At 42.8% G+C, this 24,240-nt stretch overlaps 1 protein-coding gene across 2 annotated transcripts in view; it reads right to left on the bottom strand.

Moving 5' to 3' along the window:
* Nucleotides 1-24,240, bottom strand: part of DGKI (diacylglycerol kinase iota) — a 491,392-nt gene that overhangs the window by 328,383 nt on the left and 138,769 nt on the right. The window lies entirely within an intron of this gene.

Genomic DNA, 24,240 nt, shown 5'->3' with positions numbered 1-24,240 from the left:
TTGCTTCGGGGCCTGAAATTACAATGTCAACCCCTACTGGGCGGTGGGTAAGAATGCAGGTCTCTTCATTGATAAAGAAAGTCCTCAGGCTTGGGCAGCCACAGTACCTGGACCATGTTAACATTGCCATGGGCTAGAAGCAAGGTAAGCTGCCTTCCACTGAAGTGCCTTCATTTCCCACAAAATCCAATCCTCTCCACGCCTGGAGACAGCTCAGTGGTCACTCTTCTCAGCTCAAGAACATTCGCCTACCTTGCAGAGGCCCTACTACAGGGAACTTGAGGCCCTAAATGGGCAAAGACTGGTTTGTATCTGCCGAGAGATGGCAAACGCTTTTACACCACTACCTTAGCAAGATGCACAAAGAAGACCAGGGTGCACTGGTTAGGTCTGAGGTTTGCTGGGTGGAGCACGACCCAATCAGCTAAGGAAGGAGGGGAGGAAGCAGAAGAGCAGGAGGAAGCCAGCCCTGGCCTTGGTCAGCAAAGGTGAGAAAGCAGAGGAGCGGCCTTAGCAAACACCCACACTACTGCTGAGAAAGGGAAGGGGCAAGAGGAGAGCCAGTGAGGAGAACAAGAACAGCAAGAAGAAGGAGGAAAGCAGGGACCACTCTGGGAGATCTGGTGGCATCATTAGGAATGAGGGAAGTTCAGTTTCTGAACAGCACCCTGAAAAACATCAGACAAGGGTCTCGAGCTTACATGCTGATGTTGTTAGTTACCACTGAGTCAATGATGACTCCTGGTGACCTCAAGTAAGCAGAGTAGAGCTGCTCCATGGTGTTCTCAAGGCTGTGACTTCTTGGGAGGAGATTACCAGGCCTTACTTCCAAGGTGCCTCTGGGTGGGTTTGAACTGCTAACCTCTAGGTTGTCTTAACCATTTGCTCCACTCAGGGACTCCTGAGCTTAAACATTAATGCTGATTTGTGCATGATGTTAACTAAGTGGCTCCCTGCAGGGGAGAAGGGCTCTGTCTCCGTGGCCGTGTGATCCGAGGATTACTGGAATCAGGAGCAGACGGAGTCTGCGATAGGCAGCTCTGCGCGTGGAATCAGTGGGAGGGCAGGTGCAGGAATCCTCCCGCACACACCCTCCCCGCGGCTGCCTCTGTGCCCTAAAGGTTTCAAACTCCGCTAGATGGGAGCAAGTGCATTGGGGCCGGTGGGAGAGCAGTGACTTACCCAGACCCCTAGGGGGCGCCCTGGGGAGAAAACACCAACAACTTCACTATCTCCTTCCCCTCAGCCCACTGGGCTCTCTGTAGCTCACAGTAGGGATCCGTCCCCCGACCGCGGATCCCTAGGGAGGCTCAGCTCCTCGGACCCCTTCACTCAGCTGAGGAATAAGGAAAGGGAGGAGAGGTCATCTCCAACAGCGGCTGCCATCTAGTCGCCCCGACTCAGGGCAACCCCACACACAATGGAAGGAAGTGCTGCCCAGTCCTGCACCATCCCCGCGATCCACTGTGGATCAGACCGTCACGATTCATAGGATTTTTACTGGTTTTCAGAAGTAGATCACCAGGCCTTTCTTCCTAGTCTGCCTTGGTCTGGTAGCTCCACTGAAAGCTGTTCAGCATCCTAGCAACACAAGCCTGCACTTACAGACAGGTGGTGGCTGCAGTGGAGGTGCACTGGCCGGGAATCAAACACAGGTCTCCCTCATGGAAGGTGAGAATTCTACCACTGAACTCCGAATGTTCCCTCCAAAGGGGCTACAGGCAGTGAAATGGGGGAAAGGAAGACAGTGATGAGCCGAGGGATGGAGCGTCCCATCGTGACTGCGCCACTGAAGGCGAGCCACTGAAGGAAAAGGCCTGTGCCAGGACAGCAGCAGGAATAAGGGACGCTAAGGAGTCCTGCTGGTGCAACAGTTAAGCTCCTGGCTGCTAATCAAAAGGTTGGTAGTTCGAATCTACTCAGCAGCTCCACGTAAGACCTGACGATCTGCTCCCATAAAGATTACAGCCTAGGAAACCCTAAGGGGCAGTTCGACTCTGTCACATGGGGTTGCCATGAGTGTAATAACCACAACAAGGGGTGATGCTACCTCTTTTTAAACTACAGCAGCATCTGAAAGCTTTGTTGAGCCTTTAAAGGCAGGCAACCTCTCTGTCCTGGTCTTGGGTCTCTGCAAACTCCACCCAGAAGTGGAATTTGTAAAGCTGAGCAACACGGTCAGCTGCCCCAAAAGGAGAGGAGAAGCTGGCTGGAAAACAGAAGAAAGCTCAGGATGGTACAGTCATCAGCCAGCGGCCAGGTGCAGCTGAGAGCTCAGCCAGCATCCAGCCCTGTTCTTCCCTCTTTCACATTCCTACCCAGAAAGTCCCAGAAACAGATGCGAGGTCTTCATTAGTCAGCAGGGATAATATCGAGCTTGCTGGCAGCGTACTTTCACTAGCTCCCACTGGGCAGCTAGCAATGTACTTGCTTTCTATAATCCCCCAAAGAGTCACTGCAAGGATGCAGGGCTTTATGGAGACAGTCTGATGACATGTTTGTTCTCTTTCCTCACTATCATCAAGGCAAATAATTAGCAACATCATTTTGGCCCTTCACCCCAAAGTAGATTCTGTATCACTGAGCAATAAGGAAAGAACAGGGAAGAGTCTTGTATGCAGACTCTTCTTCCCTCAACCTTTTTCCTCCACCTAAGTTCAAGGAGTGTCTTTAGCCTTCCCAGCTGGGCTCCGCCCCCACCCTACCCCACCCCACCCCACCCCGAAGGGCTCTGTACGGAGGCTCTGAGTCAGTTTTCACCGCCAGAAAGCCAAACCTCTGTGAGTTCAGAATCTACAGGTTCCAAGTTTGATTCCATCACCAAAACCTAAATCTAAATGTTTTAACAAAAATGACTAAACAGTGCCTAAGCACTAGCCTTAGAATGGCTGAAGGCTTCCTAAATCTCAGGTGGATTTAAACACATGAATTCTTCATCTTTTCATGAATTGCCCCAGACAGTTAAGATCAAAAAAAGAAGGAGGAAGAGTAGGAACAACTCAGAAAAGGAGGGTGAGAATGGTTGCACAACTTGAAGAAAGTAATCAGTGTCACTGGATTGTACAGGTAGAAACTGTTGAACCGGTGTATGTCTGCTGTGAATATTCTCAACAACAACAACAAATAAAATTTAAAAAAGAAGAGGAGGGGGAAGAAGAAATAAAATTCTATTAGGCACCAGTAAAAACCACAGGGCAAATGTATTTAATTCATCAAAAGTTGCAAACTCTGACTACCAAAACCTGAGTACTCTTCCTAGTTAAGACTTCAAAAGATCAAAAAAAGAAACAAAACAAAAAACTGTTGCCATTGAATCCATTCCTACTCATAGCAACCCTAGGACAGAGCAGCACTGCGGGCAGCCGAGCTCTTAGCCGCTGCACCACCAGGGCTCCCGTTAAGACTTCAGAAGGGGCTAATTACTGGAGTAACCAGATTAGGGCGTAAGGGATGCCCGGATCACTGGAAAACCACTGCAGCTATAGGACAAACCCAGCTGCTGTGGGGTCAGCTCCAACTCATGGTGACCCCATGTGCGTCACCGCTGAACTGTGCTCCACGAGGTCGTCAGTGGCTGATTTTTCAGAAGCAAATCACCAGGTCTTTCTTCCCAGGCACCTCTGGGTAGACTGGAACCTCCAATCCTTCTGTTAGCAGCCCAGTGCAGTAACCATTTGCACCCCCCAGAGACTCTGTGGTTGTAAGAGACATACAAATCCAGCTAAGCCCTGAAGACACACACAGTCAAAGAATGTGCTCTTCCTAGCCTGTGAATAGAAACATTTAAATCAGGGATTCTGTTGATTATTTATTCCTCATTGTGGATGCAAATTTAAGGCTGGTTTTATACAACATTAATAAAAGAAAATTGTATATCTACCACCCATGTAAACATTAATTAGGAGGGAAAAGAAGTAAGAAACATCAAAGTGGCTGCCAGTTTGTATCGGTAAAAGGGTCTTACAAAGGACATTACATAAGAAAGAGAATAGAAAAAATAATTATAGGCACGATGAGAAAGGGAGCTTAAGGTCTGATTACAGCTTTCCATTCTCCTAATCACCACGGAAGGAAATCTTTTCTTCTGCGTTCATACACGCATACACATGTTTTTTCCCCAAAGCAAGAAAGCAATGTCATTATTTCTCCGACCTCAAAATTAGAGTAAGTTATTTTTTCTGTTTGAATTTGTCTTGGTTGTGGAAGATGGCATTTAAGAGTCTGATGGAACTGTGTATGTGTTGGGGAGGCAGGGGTTGTATACTAGAATCGGTTCCAATAAAAAAATCAACGGGATTTCTGTTTCTCCTTCTTTCCTCCTGCTCAGAATCCTCCCAAGCCTACAGTCAGCAAAACCGTGAAATAAACGCCAATGACTCTTTCCATTAACTTCACGGCAACACTTGGTGGGGGATAACTGTAATCACAAAAGAATCTTTGCAAAGGAGAACTGCAACATTAAGTGAGAAACGGATATGAAAAGAAAACGTGCTCTAATGTGCAGTTTCAAGAGCACAAAGTCACGCTTCATGTCAATTACCTGCCATGAAAGACCTCTAACATATTTTAAGCATAAAAGCCACCATACATTTCAAATAGATTCTATTATTTCCTTCACTTCATTCAATAAGACTATAAACTCCTAAAGGACAGGGCTCAGTTCGTCTGCTAATCTTATTACATTCTAGCCCAGGGATAGACGCAGCATATTGTCAATAAACGTTTTCTGGGTTAATGAATGAACTTGACCAAGAAGCCAAGGAAACCAGCTTGCTGATTAGATCAAGCGTTGAGAAATCTGATTAGGGTCATTTGAATTATATCTCCAGCCTTACATTTCAGTGATATTCTTCCTGGAAAGGGCCAGAAACCCTTCAAAGCAGCTCTTTAAAGATAAAGGCAAACTGAGGTAGACTTCAACGTGGAGAAGCCTGAGAGACAGCAGAAAGGCTTTGTGATCAACATTAAGATGGAGTCATGTTGTGTTGCTACAACCTTCCTAAAGGGTATGAGACAGTGTTAGTATTTTCATAGTTTACTTATTAAAAGAAATGTGTAACATATACTCTCATAAACAATTTTTTTATAATTATGAGAAAATAAGTTTTTAAAAAAGTGATTGCTTAGCCAGAATATCCTGTTATGGATTGAATTGTGCTCCCCCAAAAGATCTGTTGAAGTCCTAACCCCTGCATCTGTGAATGTGACCTTGATTAGAAATAGGGTCTTTGAAGATTTTATCAGTTAACATGAGATCATACTACCGTAGGGTGCTAATCTAATATGATAAATATCTTTATAAAAGAGGAGGAGACACACAGACACAGCAGGAAACACAGAGGGAAGATGGCCGTGGAAGACAAAGGCAGCCTGGAGTGAAGTATCTACAAATCAAGGAACACCAAGGATCTCCAGCAGCAACCAGAAGCTAGGAATAGGGAAGGAAGGATCCTCACCTACAGCCTTCAGAGAGAGCACAGCCCTGCAGACACCTCAATTTCAGACATTCAAGTCTACAGAACTGTGAGACAATAAATTTCTGTTTACAGGCACCCAGTTCGTGGCACCTTGTTGTGGCGGCCCCAGGAAACCAACAGATCCTCTAATTATCCATTCTGTAAATTTCTTTCAATCCTCTCTGGCTCCATCTGACTCCAGGTTTACAGGGCCCTGCAGTGCAGTGAATTACTTAATATGGCCCTTCTAGCCATAGTCTTTGTGACTCCCACACAATGATTGGGTGGGACTATGGAAATGATCAAGCTTTAGTCATTGCAAATACCTTTTTTCAACAACATAAATGGCTACTGTACACATGGACCTTGCTGGTTGGAATACAAAGGGGGATGAACTCAACTACATGTGTGGAAAGAGTCAATGGAGAAGCTCAATATCATCAGTCAGAACAAGGCCAGGGGCCCACTGTGGAACAGACCCTCAATTGCTCATACACAAGTTCGAGCTGAAGCTGAAGAAAATTAGAACAAGTCCACAAGAGCCAAAGTACAACCTCTAGTATATCCCACCTGAATTTAGAGACCATCTCCAGAATAGATTTGACACATTGATCACTAATGGCCTAAGACTAGACAAGTTGTGGGATGACATTAAGAACATGATACACGAAGAAAGCAAAAGACCATTAAAAAGAAAGAAGAGACAAAAAATGGATTCAGAAGAGATTCTGAAACTTGCTCTTGAAAGTAGAGCATCTAAAGAGAATGGAAGAAATGATGAAGTAAAAGAACAGAAGATTTCAAAGAGCAGCTCAAGAAGACAAAGTACAGTATTGCAATGAAAAGTGCAAAGACCTGAAGTTAGAAAAGCAAAAGGGAAGAACATGCTTGGTATTTCTCAAGCTAAAAAACCAAAGAAAAAATTCAAGCCTCAAGTTGCAATACTTAAGGATTCTAGGGGAAAATATTGAACAATGCAGAAAGCATCAAAAGAAGATGGAAGGAATATAAAGAGTCACTGTACCAAAAAGAATTGGTTGACATTTGACTATTTCAGATGGTAGCGTATGATCAAGAGCCGATGGTACTGAAGGAAGAAGTCCAAGCTGCACTGAAGGCACTGGCGAAAAACAAGGCTCCAGGAATAGACGGAATACCAACTGAGATGTTTGAATAAACAGATGCAGCGCTGAAGGTGCTCACGAGTCTATGCCAAGAAATTTGGAAGACAGCTACCTGGCCAACCAGCTGAAAGAGATCCATACTTGTGTCCATTCCAAAGAAAGATTATCCAACAGAATGGGAAAATTATCAAACAATGTCTTTAATATCACACGCGAGTAAAATTTTGATGATCATTCAAAAGCAGTTGCAGCAGTACATAGACAGGGAACTGCCAGAAATTCAAGCCCAATCCAGAAGAGGACGTGGAATGAGCGATGTTGCAGATGTCAGCTGGATCTTGGCTGAAAGCAGAGAATACCAAAAAGATGTTTACCTGTGTTTTACTGACTATGGAAAGGCATCCGATTGTGTGGATCATAAAAAATTATGGATAAGGTTGCAAAGAATGGGAATTCCAGAACATTCAATTGTGCTCATGAGGAACCTGTACATAGATGAAGACACAGTCGTTTAAAATCAGGCGTGGTTTAAAATCAGGAAACATGTGCATCAAGGTTGTAACCTTTCACAGTACTTACTCAATCTGTATGTTGAGCAAATAATCTGAGAAGCTGGGTTATATAGAGAAGAATGGGGCATCAGGATTGGAGGAAGACTCATAAACAACCTGTGTTTTGCAGATGACACAATCTTGCTTGCTGAAAGTGAAGAGGACTTGAAGTACTTACTAATGAAGATCAAAGACCACAGACTTCAGTATGGATTAGACCTCAACATAAAGAAAACAAAAATTCTCACAACTGGACCAATAAGCAGCATCATGATAAACGGAGAAAAAGATGGAAGTTGTCAAGGATTTCATTTTTTCTTAGATTCACAATCAATGCCCATGGAAACAGCAGTCAAGAAATCAAAGAGCCCATTGCACTGGGCAAATCTGCTACAAAAGACCCCTTTAAAGTGTTAAGAGCAGAGATGTCACCTTGAGGACCAAGGTGTGCCTGACTCACGCCATGATATTTTCAATTTGCCTCCTGTGCATGGAAAAGCTGGACAATGAATAAGGAAAACCAAAGAAGCATTGATGCCTTTGGATTATGGTGGTGGTGAAGAATATTGAATATACCATGGACTGGCAAAAGAAGGAACAAATCTGTCTTGGAAGAAGTATAGCCAGAACGCTCCTTAGAAGGGAGGATGGTGAGACTACGTCTCACGTACTTTGGACATGTTATCAGGAGAGACCATTCCCTGGGTAAAGACATCATGCTTGGTAAAGTTAGGATAAGCAAAAAAGAGGAAGACCCTCAACGAGATGGATTGACACAGTGACTGCAACAATGGGCTCAAACACAGCAACGATTGTGACGATGATAGAGGACCAAGCAGTGTTTGTTCTGTAGTACATGGGGTTGATATGAGTCGGAACCGACTCGACAGCACCTATCAACATGTGAGCATAGAGAGATCCAGCATGCTATGTGGAGAGACATCAGAGACTCAGGAGGTCCACTTAGCCAGGACACCTCCTAAAGACAAGCAATTGACATATTCGAGACTAGTGGACTCATCTTCTTGTCCCAGAAATGGGGCCAATGATCTAAAAAGTTACTCTGCACCTGAGTTTAATTGCCCAAGGGCCTTAAAAAAAATCTAATTTTGTGTCTGTCTGTCTGTTTTCCAGGCACTGGAGTTCTTGGGTGGTACAAATGGTTAAAGCATTCAGCTGTTAACAGAAAGGTTGTTGGTTCAAATCCACCCAGAGATGCCTGAAAAGAAAGCCCTGGCAATCTACTTCCAAAAAATCAGCCACTAAAAACCCAATGGAGCAGAGTTTTCCACTGACACACACGGGCTCACCGTGAGTAGGAATCGACTTAATAGGGGCACTAACATAGCTCACATTCAAAGTGGCCCACATGGGCACCTGCAAAGCTAGGATATTTCACACAGTAAAAAACTATCACAAGTCCCACACGAATGTCAGGTATGCAGAGATTGACATATGGAAACAAACCGTGTGTGATTATTTGAGCCTACGTATGGGCTCAGTACTTTTTGAAAATTTTATTGTAGACTGAGATTTTCAAGAATGTAATTACTGTGGAACCAAAGGGAAAGTTGTGTTTATTTTTGTTCACAACTTTCCTGAGAGTTGTAAGCCATTCAGAATATCACTTCAACACAATACACCTGTACTACTCTGCACCTACAGCTGTGACCTTCACAGTGGTTCTCCAGAGGTGGTGTGCAGCCTTTGCCTGTAGTGGGGACTTCGAGTCAGCATAGTCAAAAGCCTCCAGGGGTTTCTAATGGCATCCTGTACTGAGAGTCACTGTCCTACATCTGTGTGGCAGCTACTTCATTATGTCTGTTAATGCAACTAGCTGCAGGCACTCACGTATTAAAGCACACTCATCCATTCAACAATGTATTTACTGAAGGTCTAGGTTGAGTGCTGCAATCATGCTGAACAGGTTTCAGCAGAGCTTCCAGACTAAAACAGACTAGGAAGAGAGGCCTGGCTATCTACTCCCAAAAATCAGCCAGTGAAAACCCAGTGGGTCACAACAGTCAAATTTGCAACCAATCAGGGGTATGGCAGAGAACTGGATAATGTTTTGTTCCTTTTGTATGGGGTCTCTGGACTATTAACAGCTAACAATCCACCCAAAACTCCCACTGCCACTGAGTCAATTCTGACCCATAGTGACCCTATAGGACAGAGTAGAACTGCTCCACAGGGTTTCCAAGGCTGTAAATCTTTACAGAACCAGATTACCACATCTTTCTTGTGCAGAGCAGCTGGTAAGTTCAAATCGCCGACCTTTTGGTTAGCAGCCGAGCACTTTAACCACTGTGCCACCCAGGCTTCTACAGCAAACAACAATAGTTTATGCCAAGCACTCTTCTAGGTGTGTAGGGTGTGTGAATGAATAACAGACATAAATCACTGACTTTGTGAAGCTTACATACTAGCAGGAAACATATTTTGCCGTGTACTGAATCATTTTACATACTTTATGTATTCCTCGCAACAACAAGGAAGGTACATTACCCTTGTTTTATAGTAAAGAAATTATAGCACAGAACTAGTTGAGCTACATGGCCAAGGACACACAAATAGGACGTGGTCCAAGTGAGATTTGAAACCAGGCATCTAATTCCAGATTGCGTGGATTTACCCAGTACATGGCCCAGACCTACATGACGTGCTGAGAGCACACGCATGCATAGAGAGAGGAGACACGCTATACCATCAGCCTCTTCCTATACTGCCTAATCTTCTAAGTGCCTCCACTACAAATGTCCTGTCTCCATAACAAGAATGTAAGCTTCTGCTAGAGGCAGGCCGTGTTTGGGAGACCTTAAAAAGCGGAGGTAAAGAGCATTCCTTAGCTTACCACTTAATAGCCTTGGGGTCAAGTTGCCTAACCTCTCTCAGCCTCAGTTTTCTAATATGCAAAATAAGTGCAATCTTCTCTGTCTGAGTGAGAGTTCTCAAGAGAAACTGAGCCAGTAATAAGTACACAGACAGACAGGTAGGTAGGTAGGTATATATATATATACACACATATAAAGAGAGAAAGAGAGATAGCAACTTACTTCAAGGAATTGGCTCACACAATTGTGGGGGGCTGGCAAGTCCCAAATCCACAGGTCAGAGGACAGGATGGAAGCCCCTGTAGGTTTGTGTCCCCAGATTTGTAGGTCAGGTGACAAGAAGAGTAAAGAGTAAGGAAGTTCCAGCAAAGCGTCTATTTATTGTCTGGAAGCAGAACATACCCTAGGGGAACTCCCTTTATGCTGTTAAGGCCTCCAACTGATTGGGTGAGGCCCACTCACCTTAGGGAGGGTCATCTACTTTACTTGAGGCCAACTGATTTAATCACATGTAACTACTCCATAACAACAACCAGACTAGTGTGTGACCACATAACTGGGCACCACAGGCCAGGCAAGCCGACATGTAAAATTAACCGTCACAGTACCCAACTCAGAGGGTAGTTGAAAGGATCAAAAGCAATGTGTGGGGAATGCCTGGCACGCAGTAAACACAGCGAGCAATCACAGCTATCACCGTTCACATATAGCAGCAATGCCCACAGCATCATGCCAGAGCTAGGCACACGGTAAACCGCTAAGTAAATACGTGCTCTTGATTTGATTGCTCCCAAATATTCCAAGTTCCCTGGACGCTTCTCTTCATTCAATAAACATTTATTGAGCTTCTGCTACATGGCAGACAGTTCAAAGGGGCTATTCAAACAAAGGATTCTTCTTCTAATCCTGGTAAATAATTGCATGATTGCCAAAGGAGTCCTTCTCCCCCCACCTCCACCCCTGGCCTTGCCTACCTTCCTAATACATTTTTTTTTGTAATTACACTTTAGGTGAAGGTTTACAGAACAAACTAGCTTCTCATTAATCTGTTAGTACACGTATTGTTTTATGACATTGGTTAACAACATCACATGTCAGCACTCTCCGTTCTTGACCTTGGGTTCCCTATTACCAGCTTTCCTGTCCCCTCCTGCCTTCTAGTTCTTGTCCCTGGGTTTCTGTGCCCCTTTAGTCTCATTTTGTTTTGGGGGCCTGTATAATCTTTGGATGAAGGGTGAACTTCAGGAGTGACTTCATTACTAACGTAAAAGGGTGTCCAGGGCCTACTCTCAGGGTTTCTCCAGTCTGTCAGGCCAGTAAGTCTGGTCTTTTTTTGTGACTTAGAATTTTCTTCTACAGTTTTCTCCAGCTCTGTCTAGGATGCTTTACTGTGATCCCTGTCCAGGGCAGTCAGTGATGGGCACCATCTAGTTGTATTAGACTCAGTCTGGTGGGGGCCATGGTAGCTGTGGTCCATTAGTCCTTTGGACTAATCTTCCCCTTGTACCTTCAGTTTTCTTCATTCTCTCTTGCTCCTGAAGGGGTGAGTCTAGTGGAGTATCTTATGTCGCCACTCACAGGCTTTTAAGGCCCCAGACACTACTCACCAAAGTAGAATGTAGAACATTTCCTTTATAAACCATGTTATGCCAATTGAGCAAGATGTTCCCCAAGACCATGGTCTCCAAAGCCCTCAGCCCAGTAATTTGGTCCCTCAGGGAGTTTGGATGTGTCTATGGAGCTACCATGACCTTGCCTTGTAGAAGTTGTGCTGGCTTCCCCAGTATTTTGTACTGTCTTACCCTTCGCCAAAGTTACCACTTATCTATGGTCTATTTAGTGTTTTTCCATTCCTACCCCTCCCCTTCCTTGTAAACATCAAAGATTGTTTCTTTTTGTGTGTAAACCTTTTCTTCATTGTTCTTTATCGTTGTGTAATACTCCATTGCGTGTATGTACCACAGTTCGTTTATCCATTCATCTGTTGATGGGTATCCAGGTTGTTTCCATCTTTTTGCTACTGTGCATAATGATCTAATGATCTTGGGTGTGTGTTTGTCGGCTCATGTGATGACTCTTATTTCTGTAGGATATATTCCTAGGAGTGGGATTGCTGGATCATATGGTATTTCTGTTTCTAGCTTTCTGTGGAAGTGTCATATCGTTCTCCAAAATGGTAGTATCATTTTGTACCTAATATTATTTTTAAATGCACCACATTCCCCTCTCAGGCAAATTTGCAAACATTATTTTAAAATATGCAATCCAAATGCCATATATATATACACACACACACTATGTAATTATATATATAATTATATAATCGCCATAGATATACATACATACACACACACACATATATATACGTACACTTATGTTGTTGTTGTTGCTGTTGGGTGCCTTCAAGTCAGCTCTGACTGATAGCAACCCTACAGCACAGAGTAGAACTACCGCATAGGGCTTCCAAGGCTATAATCTTTATGGAAGCATCTTTCTCCTGCTGAGCAGCTGGTGGGTTCAAATCATTGACCTTTTGGTTAGCAACTGAGCACTTAACCGCTGTGCCACCAGGATTCTTGTTCTGCAAAGATTACAGCCAAGAAAACCCTATGGAGCATTTCTACTCTGTAACACATGGGGTCGCCATGAGTCAGCATGGACTCCAGGACAATGTTTTTTGTTTTGTTTTTATCTAAGCCATACTACTCGTAAGTAATAAGGCCAAGATTGGAATTCAGTCATCTGCTCCAAAGATTCCTACCCTCTGAAAATGAGAGAGAGAAGAGAAAAGAAGGACACAAAAAGGGAATGAAAGGAAGAGAAAGCTCCACACCAGGGCCCAGGCCACGGCGGGCATAGACTGAAGTGACCAGTGAAATGTCCTGGTGGAGGGTTACTGAAGGGCATTTTAAGAACACAGTCCAGCGTTCACTGACGTCAGTGTCCTGCTCTGATGCAAACGTCTCTTTTGTCTCCTCCCTGCGTATTTCCCTCTGTATTTAAATCAGCAGGAAAATCCACTCCTTGCTTTATAGGAATGGGCTTTTAGGCATGTGGGAACTGAAAAAGGGCCTGGATTTCACATCTAGGTCAATGACTACAGAATAGGCTTTGGGTACTGGAATAAAAAGATAATCCAAAATTGAACAAATTTAGAAAAAGCATGAGCCTGGGAACAGAAATAACCTTAAGAACATAAGCCCTCAGAGAAGTAACAGGCATTTTAGGAGGAAACATTTAAATTTCCACATGCTTATTCCCAGGAAAACTACCAACGGGGAGTTAATCTTTGGGGTTCCCTTCCCCATCTTCCATGCAAGCACATTGTCCTCGGCCCCGACAACTTCCCATCACCTTGGCACCTACGTTGTCTCAGCCCCATCCAGCTCAACTGATGGTATCACTGGATAGACACCCCAACCCTCCTGTGTCAACTGAAAGCATGTCAGGGTGTGTCCTTCCCAGGGGTATCTACATTATCAAAAGGGACTCAAAAAAAAATGGAAAAACCTGCATGACCCAAAGGAATGGAGTCAAATGGCATTCAAAGCAGTTAAAACAATTTGCCTAAACCACAATCCAGAAGGTAAAGATAGATGTTGGGGGAAGGGTGGTGGTTAGAGGCAAAGACCTGCCTGCCTATTTTGACGTTGGCTGTAGGCTTAATAGCTTGGTTTGCAGTGACCCAAGAGCACACCTGTATGCTGAGGAAACACTACCACCCTTCTTGTAATAGTGAGGGGAGGGCCTGGCAGAAAACAGAATTCACCCCAGACGGTTCAGAGGAAGAGGCTTTAGTAAAGGGACTACTGACGAGAAGGGTTAGAGAACAAACCCCTACCTGATTTCAAGGCTTACTAAAAAGCTAAAGAAATCAAGAGTATGTAGTACTTGAGGAAAGGAACGTCAAGGCACCCAGGGAACAGCTGAGGGGCCATCTCAGTGCAGCACCCATAATTAGTATAAAACCAATCTAAATCTCAGCTTTCTCTTCACCAGATGGAGAAAGGCCGGGTTCATTGATACCTTCTCACGTTTCTTTTTCTTCAAACCCTTTAGTCACATCTGAAGCTCTTCTAAATTCTAAGATCAACTTGCCTCTCAGAAATCTAATTATAATCAATGTCCTCAAAGCCAGTGATTGGTCACTGCCAGGACTGTTATATCTCCAGGTGTTACTAGTCTGTGTTGTGCTTGAAAAAAGAGAAAGAAAGAAAGAGGGAGAAGAGAGCAATCTACTGCCAGTATGAATAGTAGAAATCACGGCAAAAGCCTAATTCCACATTTTGGCGATGAGGAAACAGAGTCCTTGGTAGACAGTAAAGTACCTTATTTAAGGTCAAATGGCCAGTTGGGGACAGAGCCCAGGAAATTAATCAGGGCTCTTCACTCCATCCAGGTGTGTCCCCATTGCCACTATATGGCTGTGGTCCATTCCATCCAGCTTGGCCTGCAGGTGTATATGTTCTTTCCTCATCCCTGCCTCCCTAGCAACTAACTCATCACTATTGTTGTTAGCTGCCATCAACTCAACTCATGGCAACCCCAGGCACCAGTGAATTTAATGCTGCCTGGTTCTGCAACATCCCCATGACTGATTGTAGATCAGACCCTTGTGATTCATAGGGTTTTCCTCCACAAATTTTAAGAAGTTTATAGTCAGGCCTTTCTCCCTAATTCATCTTAATCTGGAAGCTCCACTGAAACATGCAAGCCTCCACTGACGAATGGGTGGTGGCTGCACATGACGTGCATTGGCCAGGAATCGAACCTGAGTCTCCTGCATGGGAGGTGAGAATTCTACCACCGAACCATCACTGCTTCATAACTCATCACTCCCCAGATCCTCATGCTTCACACATGTCCTGCAGCCCCGACCTCAAACAAAGAATCCGTGATAAAAACTCTCACAGAGCTAGAAAGAGAAAAAGATGTCTTCAATATGATAAAGAGCACATAGGGAAAATATACAGCTAACATCATACATTATCAAATCTTCCCAAAGTGATCTACAGATTCAACACAATCCCTATCAAAACCCAGCCGATTCTAAAATTTATATGGAAATAAACATAAAATAGCCAAAACAATCTTGAAAAAGAAAAAAGTGGAGGGCTTTTACAACCTGATTTCAAGACTTACTTTTAAGCTAAAGAAACCAAGAGCATATGGTACTGAAGAAAGATTTGACAACTAGATCAATGGGAATGAAGAGAGATTCCAGAAGTTGACCAACATGCATATGGCTTCTGACAGAGACACCAAAATAATTCAATGGAGAAACAAACATCTTCTCAAGAAATGATGCACGAATAATTGGATATTCACATGGGGGAAAAAAAAAACTTTGACCCCTACCTCACACCATACGCAAACATTTCAAGAAGGACCACAGATCTAAACCTAAAATCTAAAACTATGAAGCTTCTAGAAGAAAACATAAGTGAATATCTTCCTGACTTTGGAGCATGTAGTATTATTTTCAGATAAGGCACAGAAAGTTGTAAGCATAATAGAAGAAATTGATGAATTGGACTCCATCAAATTTTTAGAATTAAAAAGTAAATGCAAAAATTAAAAACATCAAAACTGTCAAAGGATACTGCTGAGTGCAGGCAGTGGGAATGGAGGGGCAAGGACCTTCAAAAAGCTGCTCCACCATAAAAGCAACGAGAATACTGGCAAATATTATCAAAATCATTTTTTTTAAGACCTCTGGAAATGAACCAAAGGCTTGCAACAACTCAAGAAGCATTTAGTCAAGAAAGATGACTGAATCTCAGTAAGAACAATGAGCATCTTGGTGTTTTAACTTGTTCTAACCCCACCCATTTCTGCCTTGTACACGGAAGCACTGAAAGCCAGCAGTTCCACAATCACTGTTAAAACCAGTCTCCTAACAGCCAAGTTTGGGGCTCCCCCCACTCCAATTGCTATTCTCAAAGAATTTTATCATATAGTTTTATTCAGGGATACTGATTGGTTTAAAGTCAGGAAAGGTGTGCATCAGGGTTGTATTCTTTCACCATACCTATTTAATCTGTATGCTGAACAAATAATCTGAGAAGCTGGACTATATGAAGAAGAACAGGGCATCAGGATTGGAGGAAGACTCATTAACAACTTGCGTTATACAGATGACACAACCTTGCTTGCTGAAAGTGCAGAGGACTTGAAGCACTTACTAATGAAGATCAAAGACCACAGCCTTCAGTATGGATTGCACCTCAACATAAAGAAAACAAAAATTCTCACAACTGGACCAATGAGCAACATCATGATAAACGGAGAAAAGATTGAAGTTGTCAAGGATTTCATTTTGTTTGGATCCACAATCAACAGCCATGGAAGCAGCAGTCAAGAAATCAAAAGATGTGTTGCATTGGGTAAATCTGCTGCAAAAGACCTCTTCAAAGTGTTGAAGAGCAAAGATGTCACCCTGAAGACTAAGGTGCGCCTGATCCAAGCCATGGTATTTTCAATCGCGTCATATGCATGTGAAAGCTGGACAATGAATAAGAAAGACCGAAGAAGAGTTGACGCCTTTGAATTGTGGTGTTGGCGAAGAATATTGAATATACCATGGACTGCCAAAAGAACGAACCAATCTGTTTTGGACGAAGTGCAGCCAGAATGCTCCTTAGAGGCAAGGGTGGAGAGACTGAGTCTTACATACTTTGGACATGTTGTTAGGAGGGATCAGTCCTTGGAGAAGGACATCATGCTTGGCAGAGTACAGGGTCAGCGGAAAAGAGGAAGACCCTTGACAAGGTGGATTGACACAGTGGCTGCAACAATGAGCTCAAGCATAACAACGATTGTAAGGATGGCGCAGGACGGGGCAGTGTTTCATTCTGTTGTGCATGGGGTCGCTATGAGTCGGAACCGACTCGACGGCACCTAACAACAACAACATACTCTAGGGTCACTATGAGTTGGAATTGACTCAACAGCAACAGGTTTACTAAACTCTAGGCTCTAAATTAATTGGTGGTTATTGTTATTGTTATGCACCGTCAAGTCAATTCTGACTCATAGTGACTCCATGTGACAGAGCAGAACTGCCCCATGGGGGTTTTCTTAGCTGTAATTTTTATGGGAGCAGATTGCTAGGTCTTTCTCCTGTGGAGCTACTGGGAGGGTTCGAACCACCAACCTTTCAGTTAGCAGCCAAGCACTTAACTGTTGTGCCACCAGGGCTCTTTAGTTGCTGGTTATGGTGTGGTAAACAAAACACACAGTCACTCTCCTTGTGAAGCTTATACAGGCAGAGAAGACAGACAACAAACAAGTAAACGAATGAAGGACTGAAACAGACACAAGTGTTAGGATGGGAGTAAGGGGTAGAAAACAGGAATTAGGTTGGTTAGGGAAGGCTGCTATGAGGTGGTGACAGACAGGAGATTTAAACTGACCTGGACTGGATGCCTAGCTCTCTCACTTGTTAAAAAGATCATCTATTATTTAATGACTCTTAAATTTCTTCATCTGTAAAACAGGAAGAAGGATTTGTGCCACAAGGGGCTCTTCGTGAGGATTCAGTCAAATAACAATACTAACCCAAACCCCAGTGCCATCGAGTCAATTCCAACTCATAATGACCCTATAGGACAGAGAAGAACTGCCTATTAGAGTTTCCAAGGAGCGCCTGGCGGATTTGAACTGCCAACCCTTTGGTTAGCAGCCATAGCGCTTAACCACTACGCCACCAGGGTTTCCAACAATACCAAAGGCACCCTTTTCCTACTGGAATCTCTGGGTGGTACAGTTAATGTGCTTGCTCCTAACTGGAAGGTTGGAGGTTTGAATCCCCCTAGAAGTGCCTAGAACGAAAGGCCTGGTGATCTACTTCAGAAAACTCAGCCATTGAACACTCTACGGAACACAGTTCTACTCTGACACAAGTGGGGACGCCATGAGTCAGAGCTAACTGAATAGCAACTGTTTTTGTTTTGTTTTGTTTTTCCTATTAGCTTCCCAAAACAGCGTTACTGTAGGCTGCGGTCGAGTTGGCTCCAATTAATGACAACCTTACGTACAACAGAAAGAAATGCTGCCCAGTCGTGTGCCATCTTCACAATCACTGGCATGTTTGCGTCCCATTGTTGCAGCGATAGTGTCGATCCATTTCACCGACTCTCTCCACCAGACAAGATGTAGCTTTCTAGTGACTGGTCTTTCCTGATGACCTGCGTCCAAGATAAACTTGTGAAAAAGGCATCTATTATCATTGAATGGAGGATTCGCCTTGTAAAGTGGAGCATGAACTGGACAAAGAACCAGCCCCAACACTGAGTAACTTTATGACTCCAGGCAAGGCATCTGGCTGCGCTGAGCACCTTCTTTCCTCAAGTGTAAAAGAGGGAAGATAGTATCTTAGAGGAAATACGAGAGCATAAACTACCTTACAAAATAAAAACATGCATTTGTAAAGCTCCAAGTGTACCTGATGTGATGAAATAATAAGCATGCACTCTTAAGTACGAGGCAATGAAGCTTAAATTTCAAGGTCTTTCACTTTTATGGGCCGCTGTAAGAACTGGGAGCTACAGAATGTTATATGTGAGTGGGAGAGAGAAAATGCAATGAAGGTGTGTTTATGTATAAACGTTTCTGGCAAATTATCCAAGGAGATCTCAGAAAAAAAGGAAGGCTAAATCTTGTCCAAGGAAATCTCAGACAAAAGGAAGCCCTGGTAGCACAGTGGTTAAGCACTTAGCTGCTAAGCAAAAAAGTTGGCCGTTCGAATCCACCAGCTGCTCCTTGGAAACCCTATGGGGCAGTTCTACTCTGTCTTACAGGGTTGCTATGAATTGGAATTGACTAGTGGCAATGGGTTTGGATTTTTTCTTGGAAGAAGTACAACCAGAATGCTCCTTAGAAGCAAGGATGGCCAGACTACATCTCACATACTTTGGACATGTTGTCAGGAGGGATCAGTCCCTGGAGAAGGACATCATGCTTGGTAAAGTAGAGGGTCAGCGAAAAAGAGGAAAACCCTCAATGAGATAGACTGACACAGTGGCTGCAATGATGAGGTTAAGCAAAACAGCAATTGTGAGGGTGGCACGGGACCTGACAGTGGTAGTGTTTCATTCTGTTGTACATAGAGTCACTATTAGTCAGAATCGACTCAACGGCACCTAACCACAATAACAACAAATCTTGAAAGCTCCACTTACCTTAAAGGGCTACAAGAAAAATGTCCGTTTTGAACATAGGCACTAAGTGAAGGCAGAAAAAATAAAATCTTCCTTAAATATTTGACTACAAGCTAGACTTTGCATGGATTTGATCCTTGGGTTGTCCAAAAGACTTCAGGCCAGGAATTAGCGTAAAATAGGAGCCCTGGTGGTGCAGTGCTTAAAAGCTCAGCTGCTAACCAAAAGGTCAGCAGTTCAAATCCACCAGCCACTCCTTGGAAACCCTATAGGGCAGTTCTACGCCATCTTATAGGGTCACTATGAGTTGGAATCGGCTCAATGGCAACAGGTTTGGTTTGTGGTTTTAGTAGAATGAAGGTCTTTCCCCCATGGAGTTACTGGGTGGGCTCAAACTGCCAACTTTTCAGTCAACAACAAGTACTATAAAGTAGAATCAAAAAGAATTTTTAAAAAATGAAAATTCTAATTAAAAGTAAATAGGTATAATAGGAGACAGAAGCAGCAGAAAAGAAAATTCATAAACTAATAACACTAACCTAAAGGAATTACCACCAGAATGCATAATAAATAGACACAGAATGAGAAAACATGAAAGGGATATTAAGAGGCAGAGTGAGCAAGGAAATCTAACACACATCTCTTCGAGTTTCAAAAAGAGGAGGGAGAGACTTGGGCAGAGACGATATTTAAGGATATCAGAAAGCCAGTACAAGTACCCAAACAAAAGGAGAGCTATGTTCATATGCTGGAAGACTCAATACTGTAAAGATGTCAATTCTCCTCAGAATGATCTGTGGATTCATAAAATTCCAATAAAAATTCTAATAGGCTTTTGGGTGAATTTGATAGGCTTATTCTAAAATTTACATAGAAGAGCAAAGAACAAGAGTAGCCAAGCCTCCTGAAGAAATAAGTTGGAAGGAAAGTTTGTATTAGCAGATATCAAGGCTTGTTATGAAGCTTTTGCAATACAGTGTCGTACTGCAATAGGAATAGACAAATTAAACCAAAAAGAGACTCAGAAACAGACCCAAAAAAATGTATGGAAATTTGACTTATGATAGAACTGGCTTTGCAGAATAGTGAGGAAACTTTTCAATAAATATTTTTGGAATAATTACCTATTTTACAGAAAAATGAAATTGGATCCCTACCTCAAACCATATATGAAAACTGATTCCAGCTGTATTAAAGATAGAAAAGTGAACTACAAAGCTATGTAATACTTAGAAGGGAATACACGGAAAAAAAGAAATATATATATACATTTTACTACAGTGGACAAAAGTATTTCATGAATAAGCACCAAAAAAAAAAGAAATTCTGAAAGGAATTATAAATTCAATTGAATTAAGTGATTCTGCACAACAAAAACACTATGAAGAGAGAGAAAATACAACCCACAAAATAAAATATGTGCCATAAATGTATTTGAAAAATAACAGAAACCAATAAGAAAATGAAAAAGAACTCACGCCACTCCCACCCACTCCCCCTAAAAAATGGACAAAAGATTTGAACAAGCACTTCACAGAAGCGGAAACCCAAGTCATCTATTAAAAAAAGAAAAGAAACCATGCTCAAATTCATTAGTAATGAAGGAAATGGAAATTCATTCATCTTCTCTTTCTTTCTCTCTCTCCCTCCCTCTCTCTATCAGGAGATACGAAAAAGTGTGACAATATTGACTCTCGGGAAGACGTAGAGTTATATGCTGTTAGAAGGTGTACACTATGGTTTGATCACTTTGGAAAACAATTTGGCATTATATAGCAATGTCAAAGGTGTACATAGCACAGCAATTAGCAATTACACTCCAAAATCTAGACCCTGGATAATCTCTGGCACATACACACGAGGCGGTATAAAAAACGGCATTCATGTCAGCACTGTTCACGACTGAAAAACATGAAACAGCCCGGATGTCAAACTAAAGCCAGATGGATAATTACTTTGCAGTACATTCACCCAAGCTAGTAACGTTCCATAGCAGTGACAACAAGTGAACTGCAGCTCCAGAGAACAACAGAGATGAGGCTCAGGAGCATAGTGTTGGCTAAAAAATGTCAGCTGCTGAAGAACGCATACAGTTGGATTTCATTTACATAAAACAAAAGAACACGCAAAGTGAGACGAGGCTATGTGTTCCTGAGAGGCAGCATGGCAGAGAGGTTGAAAGCACCCAGCTGGCGGCCGGTCTGCCTGAGCTGGAAAGCCGGTTACCGCCTTACTCGCTGTGACACTGGACAGGTTAGGTAACCGCTGTATACCTCAATCTTCTCACGTGCAAGATACTAGCCTACCTGCCTCTGAAGATTGTTTCAGGGTTAAATGAGTACATGGCCCTAGGAAGTGTGCCTGGCACATAGAAATCACTATGTAACTATCAGCATTAAAAGATATAGACATTTGACTTAAAAAATAAGTAAAATAAGTAAAAATTTCTGGCCAATAAGAGCTGGCAAACAGATGAAAATTCGGTGGATACTTAGGTGGATTTCAAAGGCTATGGTAGTGTCCTTTGTTTTTAAACTGGGTAGTGCAAATGATTAACATGCCCAGGTGCTAAATGAGAGGTTGGAGGTTCAAGTCCAAACAGAGGTGCCTCGAAAGAAAGGCCTGGTGACCTGCTTCCGAAAAATCAGCCACTGAAAATGCTACGGGGCACGGGTCTACTCTGACGCACACGGTGTCGGGGTCGACCCAACTGCAACGGTTTTTTAATGGTAGTAGATGCTCAGGTACTTGTTAGTATTCTTCATAAGTTACACATATGTTGTAAAGGTTTTGTTGTATTCTATTCACGTAGTCTCTCATCAATAAAAATATTCTTGAGGTTTGTAAAGTTGGAAACAGAAAAGAGATTTGGGAGTCTTGACACTGTCAATGGCTGGAAAACACATGCCGATTCCCTCTCAGTGACAAATGGTGTCTTACTGAGGTTCTGGCATCTTCACTGAGTCAGAGCTGACTCAACAGTACCTAACAACAACGGCATCTTCTTCACAACATTTGAGTTTCCTTTGTGGGAAATGCCTTCTAAACCTGCAGACATTCTTTTGAACAATCTGAATGTTGACTGTTCTCATCCCTTGAGGATAATATGATTTTATTCAAGTAGCAAAAATTTATTTGAAACCAAGAGTCATGGATGAGATGGGTGATTTAACTCTATGACAGATATATAAGATGGCAGAGTGTTTCATACAACAGTTTCTCAAATCAATTCCAAAGAATAATAGACTTCCAGGGTTACAAAGTAATCATCTGCAACCTTCCTCACTACTTAGGAATTATTTCTGCCAAGAACTCTGACAAATGTCAAGCAACTTCACATTGAAATTTCCAAGTAACACATAACTAGACAAAACACTCCAAGGCACAGGAGGTGATAAGCATTAGTACCAGTTACCAGTTGCCAGACGCAGCAGTCAAGAAATCAAACAAGGCATTGCATTGGGCTAATCAGCTGCAAAAGACCTCTTTAAAGTGCTGAAAAGCAAAGATGTTGCTTTAAGGACTAAGGTGCACCTGACCCAAGCCATGGTGTTTCCAATCATTTTATCCACATGTGAAAGCTGAATGATGAATAAGGAAGACGAAAGAAGAACTGATGCCTTTGAACTATGGTGTTAGTCAAGAATATTAAGTATACCATGGACTGCCAGAAGAATGAACAAACATGTCTTGGAAGAAGTACAGCCAGAAAGCAAGGATGGCAAGACTTTGTCTCACATATTTTGGACATGTTCTCAGGAGGGACCATTCCCTGGAGAAGGACATCGTGCTTGCTCAATAGAGGGTCAGCAAAAAAGAGGATGAGGCTCAACGAGATGGACTGACACAGTGGCTGCAACCATGAGTTCAAGCATAACAACAATGGTGAGGATGGCGTGGGACTGGGCAGTGTTCCCTTGTACACAGGGTCGCAATGAGTCGGAACCGACTGAACAGCACCTGACAACAACAACCAGTAGCCAGTGAGTCAACTCTGACCCACGGTGATCCCAAGTGTGTCAGAGCAGGACTGTATTCCATGGCGTTTTCAATGGCTGATTTTTTAGAAGTAGAAGCATCAGGCCTGTCTTCTGAGGCACCTCTGAGTGGATTCGAACTTCCAAACTTCTGGTTAGTGGCTGAGCTCCTTAACTGTCTGCACCACCCAGGGACTCCTAAGCATTAATCATTACCCATTAATCTAATTGCTACATTTTTAAAATTTATACTATTTTGTTATGTTTTATTGGTTAATACTGGTCCCTTGTTCCAGTTTGTAGGTACAGAAATCCTAGCTCTATCATCCTGTATATTAGCTCTTTTCCAGAGGAGAATAAACACAAATTGATACTGCAAATGGATACATTCATGTATGATTCATCTAAGTCATTGATGAAACTAGCAAACAGGCATGGCCAAGTGCAGAATCCTTGCTCCAGTACATACCTTCCTCCAGTTTGGAACTAATTACATTTTTGTGGAGGGGGTAATTTAGCCAGCTCTGGCTTGGCCTAATTTTATCCTCTCTGCATGCTTCTACCTTGACTATAGAGAAACCATGAAGAATTATCAGATGAACTACTGAACTCTAGACACAAATCATCTATGGAATCCCCCAAATCTATCAATATAGTAGCCTTATTCAAAAAATGAAATGAGGCTAACTACACTCATCAATTACATAATTTACTGTAGGGGATTCCTGTTAGCTCGCTGTGATCCACTGCTTTCCTTTTTAAATCCACATATAACATCTAGTTAAGAAATCTTAAGGGAATTTGGTAGAGGCTCCCTTTCAACCGCCACATTTTGAAAATGGGCAAATCTTCCTATCACCAATCTTCCAATAACTCTCTCACTTTCGAGAGTTATCAGACACTATTATCCATAATCCAATGATCAAATTTGCACAATCTCTCACTGCCTTTCAACGTTCTTTTATCATTCGTCATTGATTTGAGCATGGAAACCTTCACCCTCAGTGGGGTTCTTTTTAAATATGTTCTTTCTGATCTTGGATTCTTTCCTATTATTAGTATTTATTCCTCTATTCTTGTTTTCAGATAACTCTCCTTCATGGAATTGCCTAAAGCAATATTGGAGTGAAAGTAGAA

The sequence above is a fragment of the Loxodonta africana genome, chromosome 8 (assembly GCF_030014295.1).
Source record: "Loxodonta africana isolate mLoxAfr1 chromosome 8, mLoxAfr1.hap2, whole genome shotgun sequence".
NCBI classification, from domain to species: Eukaryota; Metazoa; Chordata; class Mammalia; order Proboscidea; family Elephantidae; genus Loxodonta; species Loxodonta africana.
This window is presented reverse-complemented; position numbering and strand designations above follow the sequence as displayed.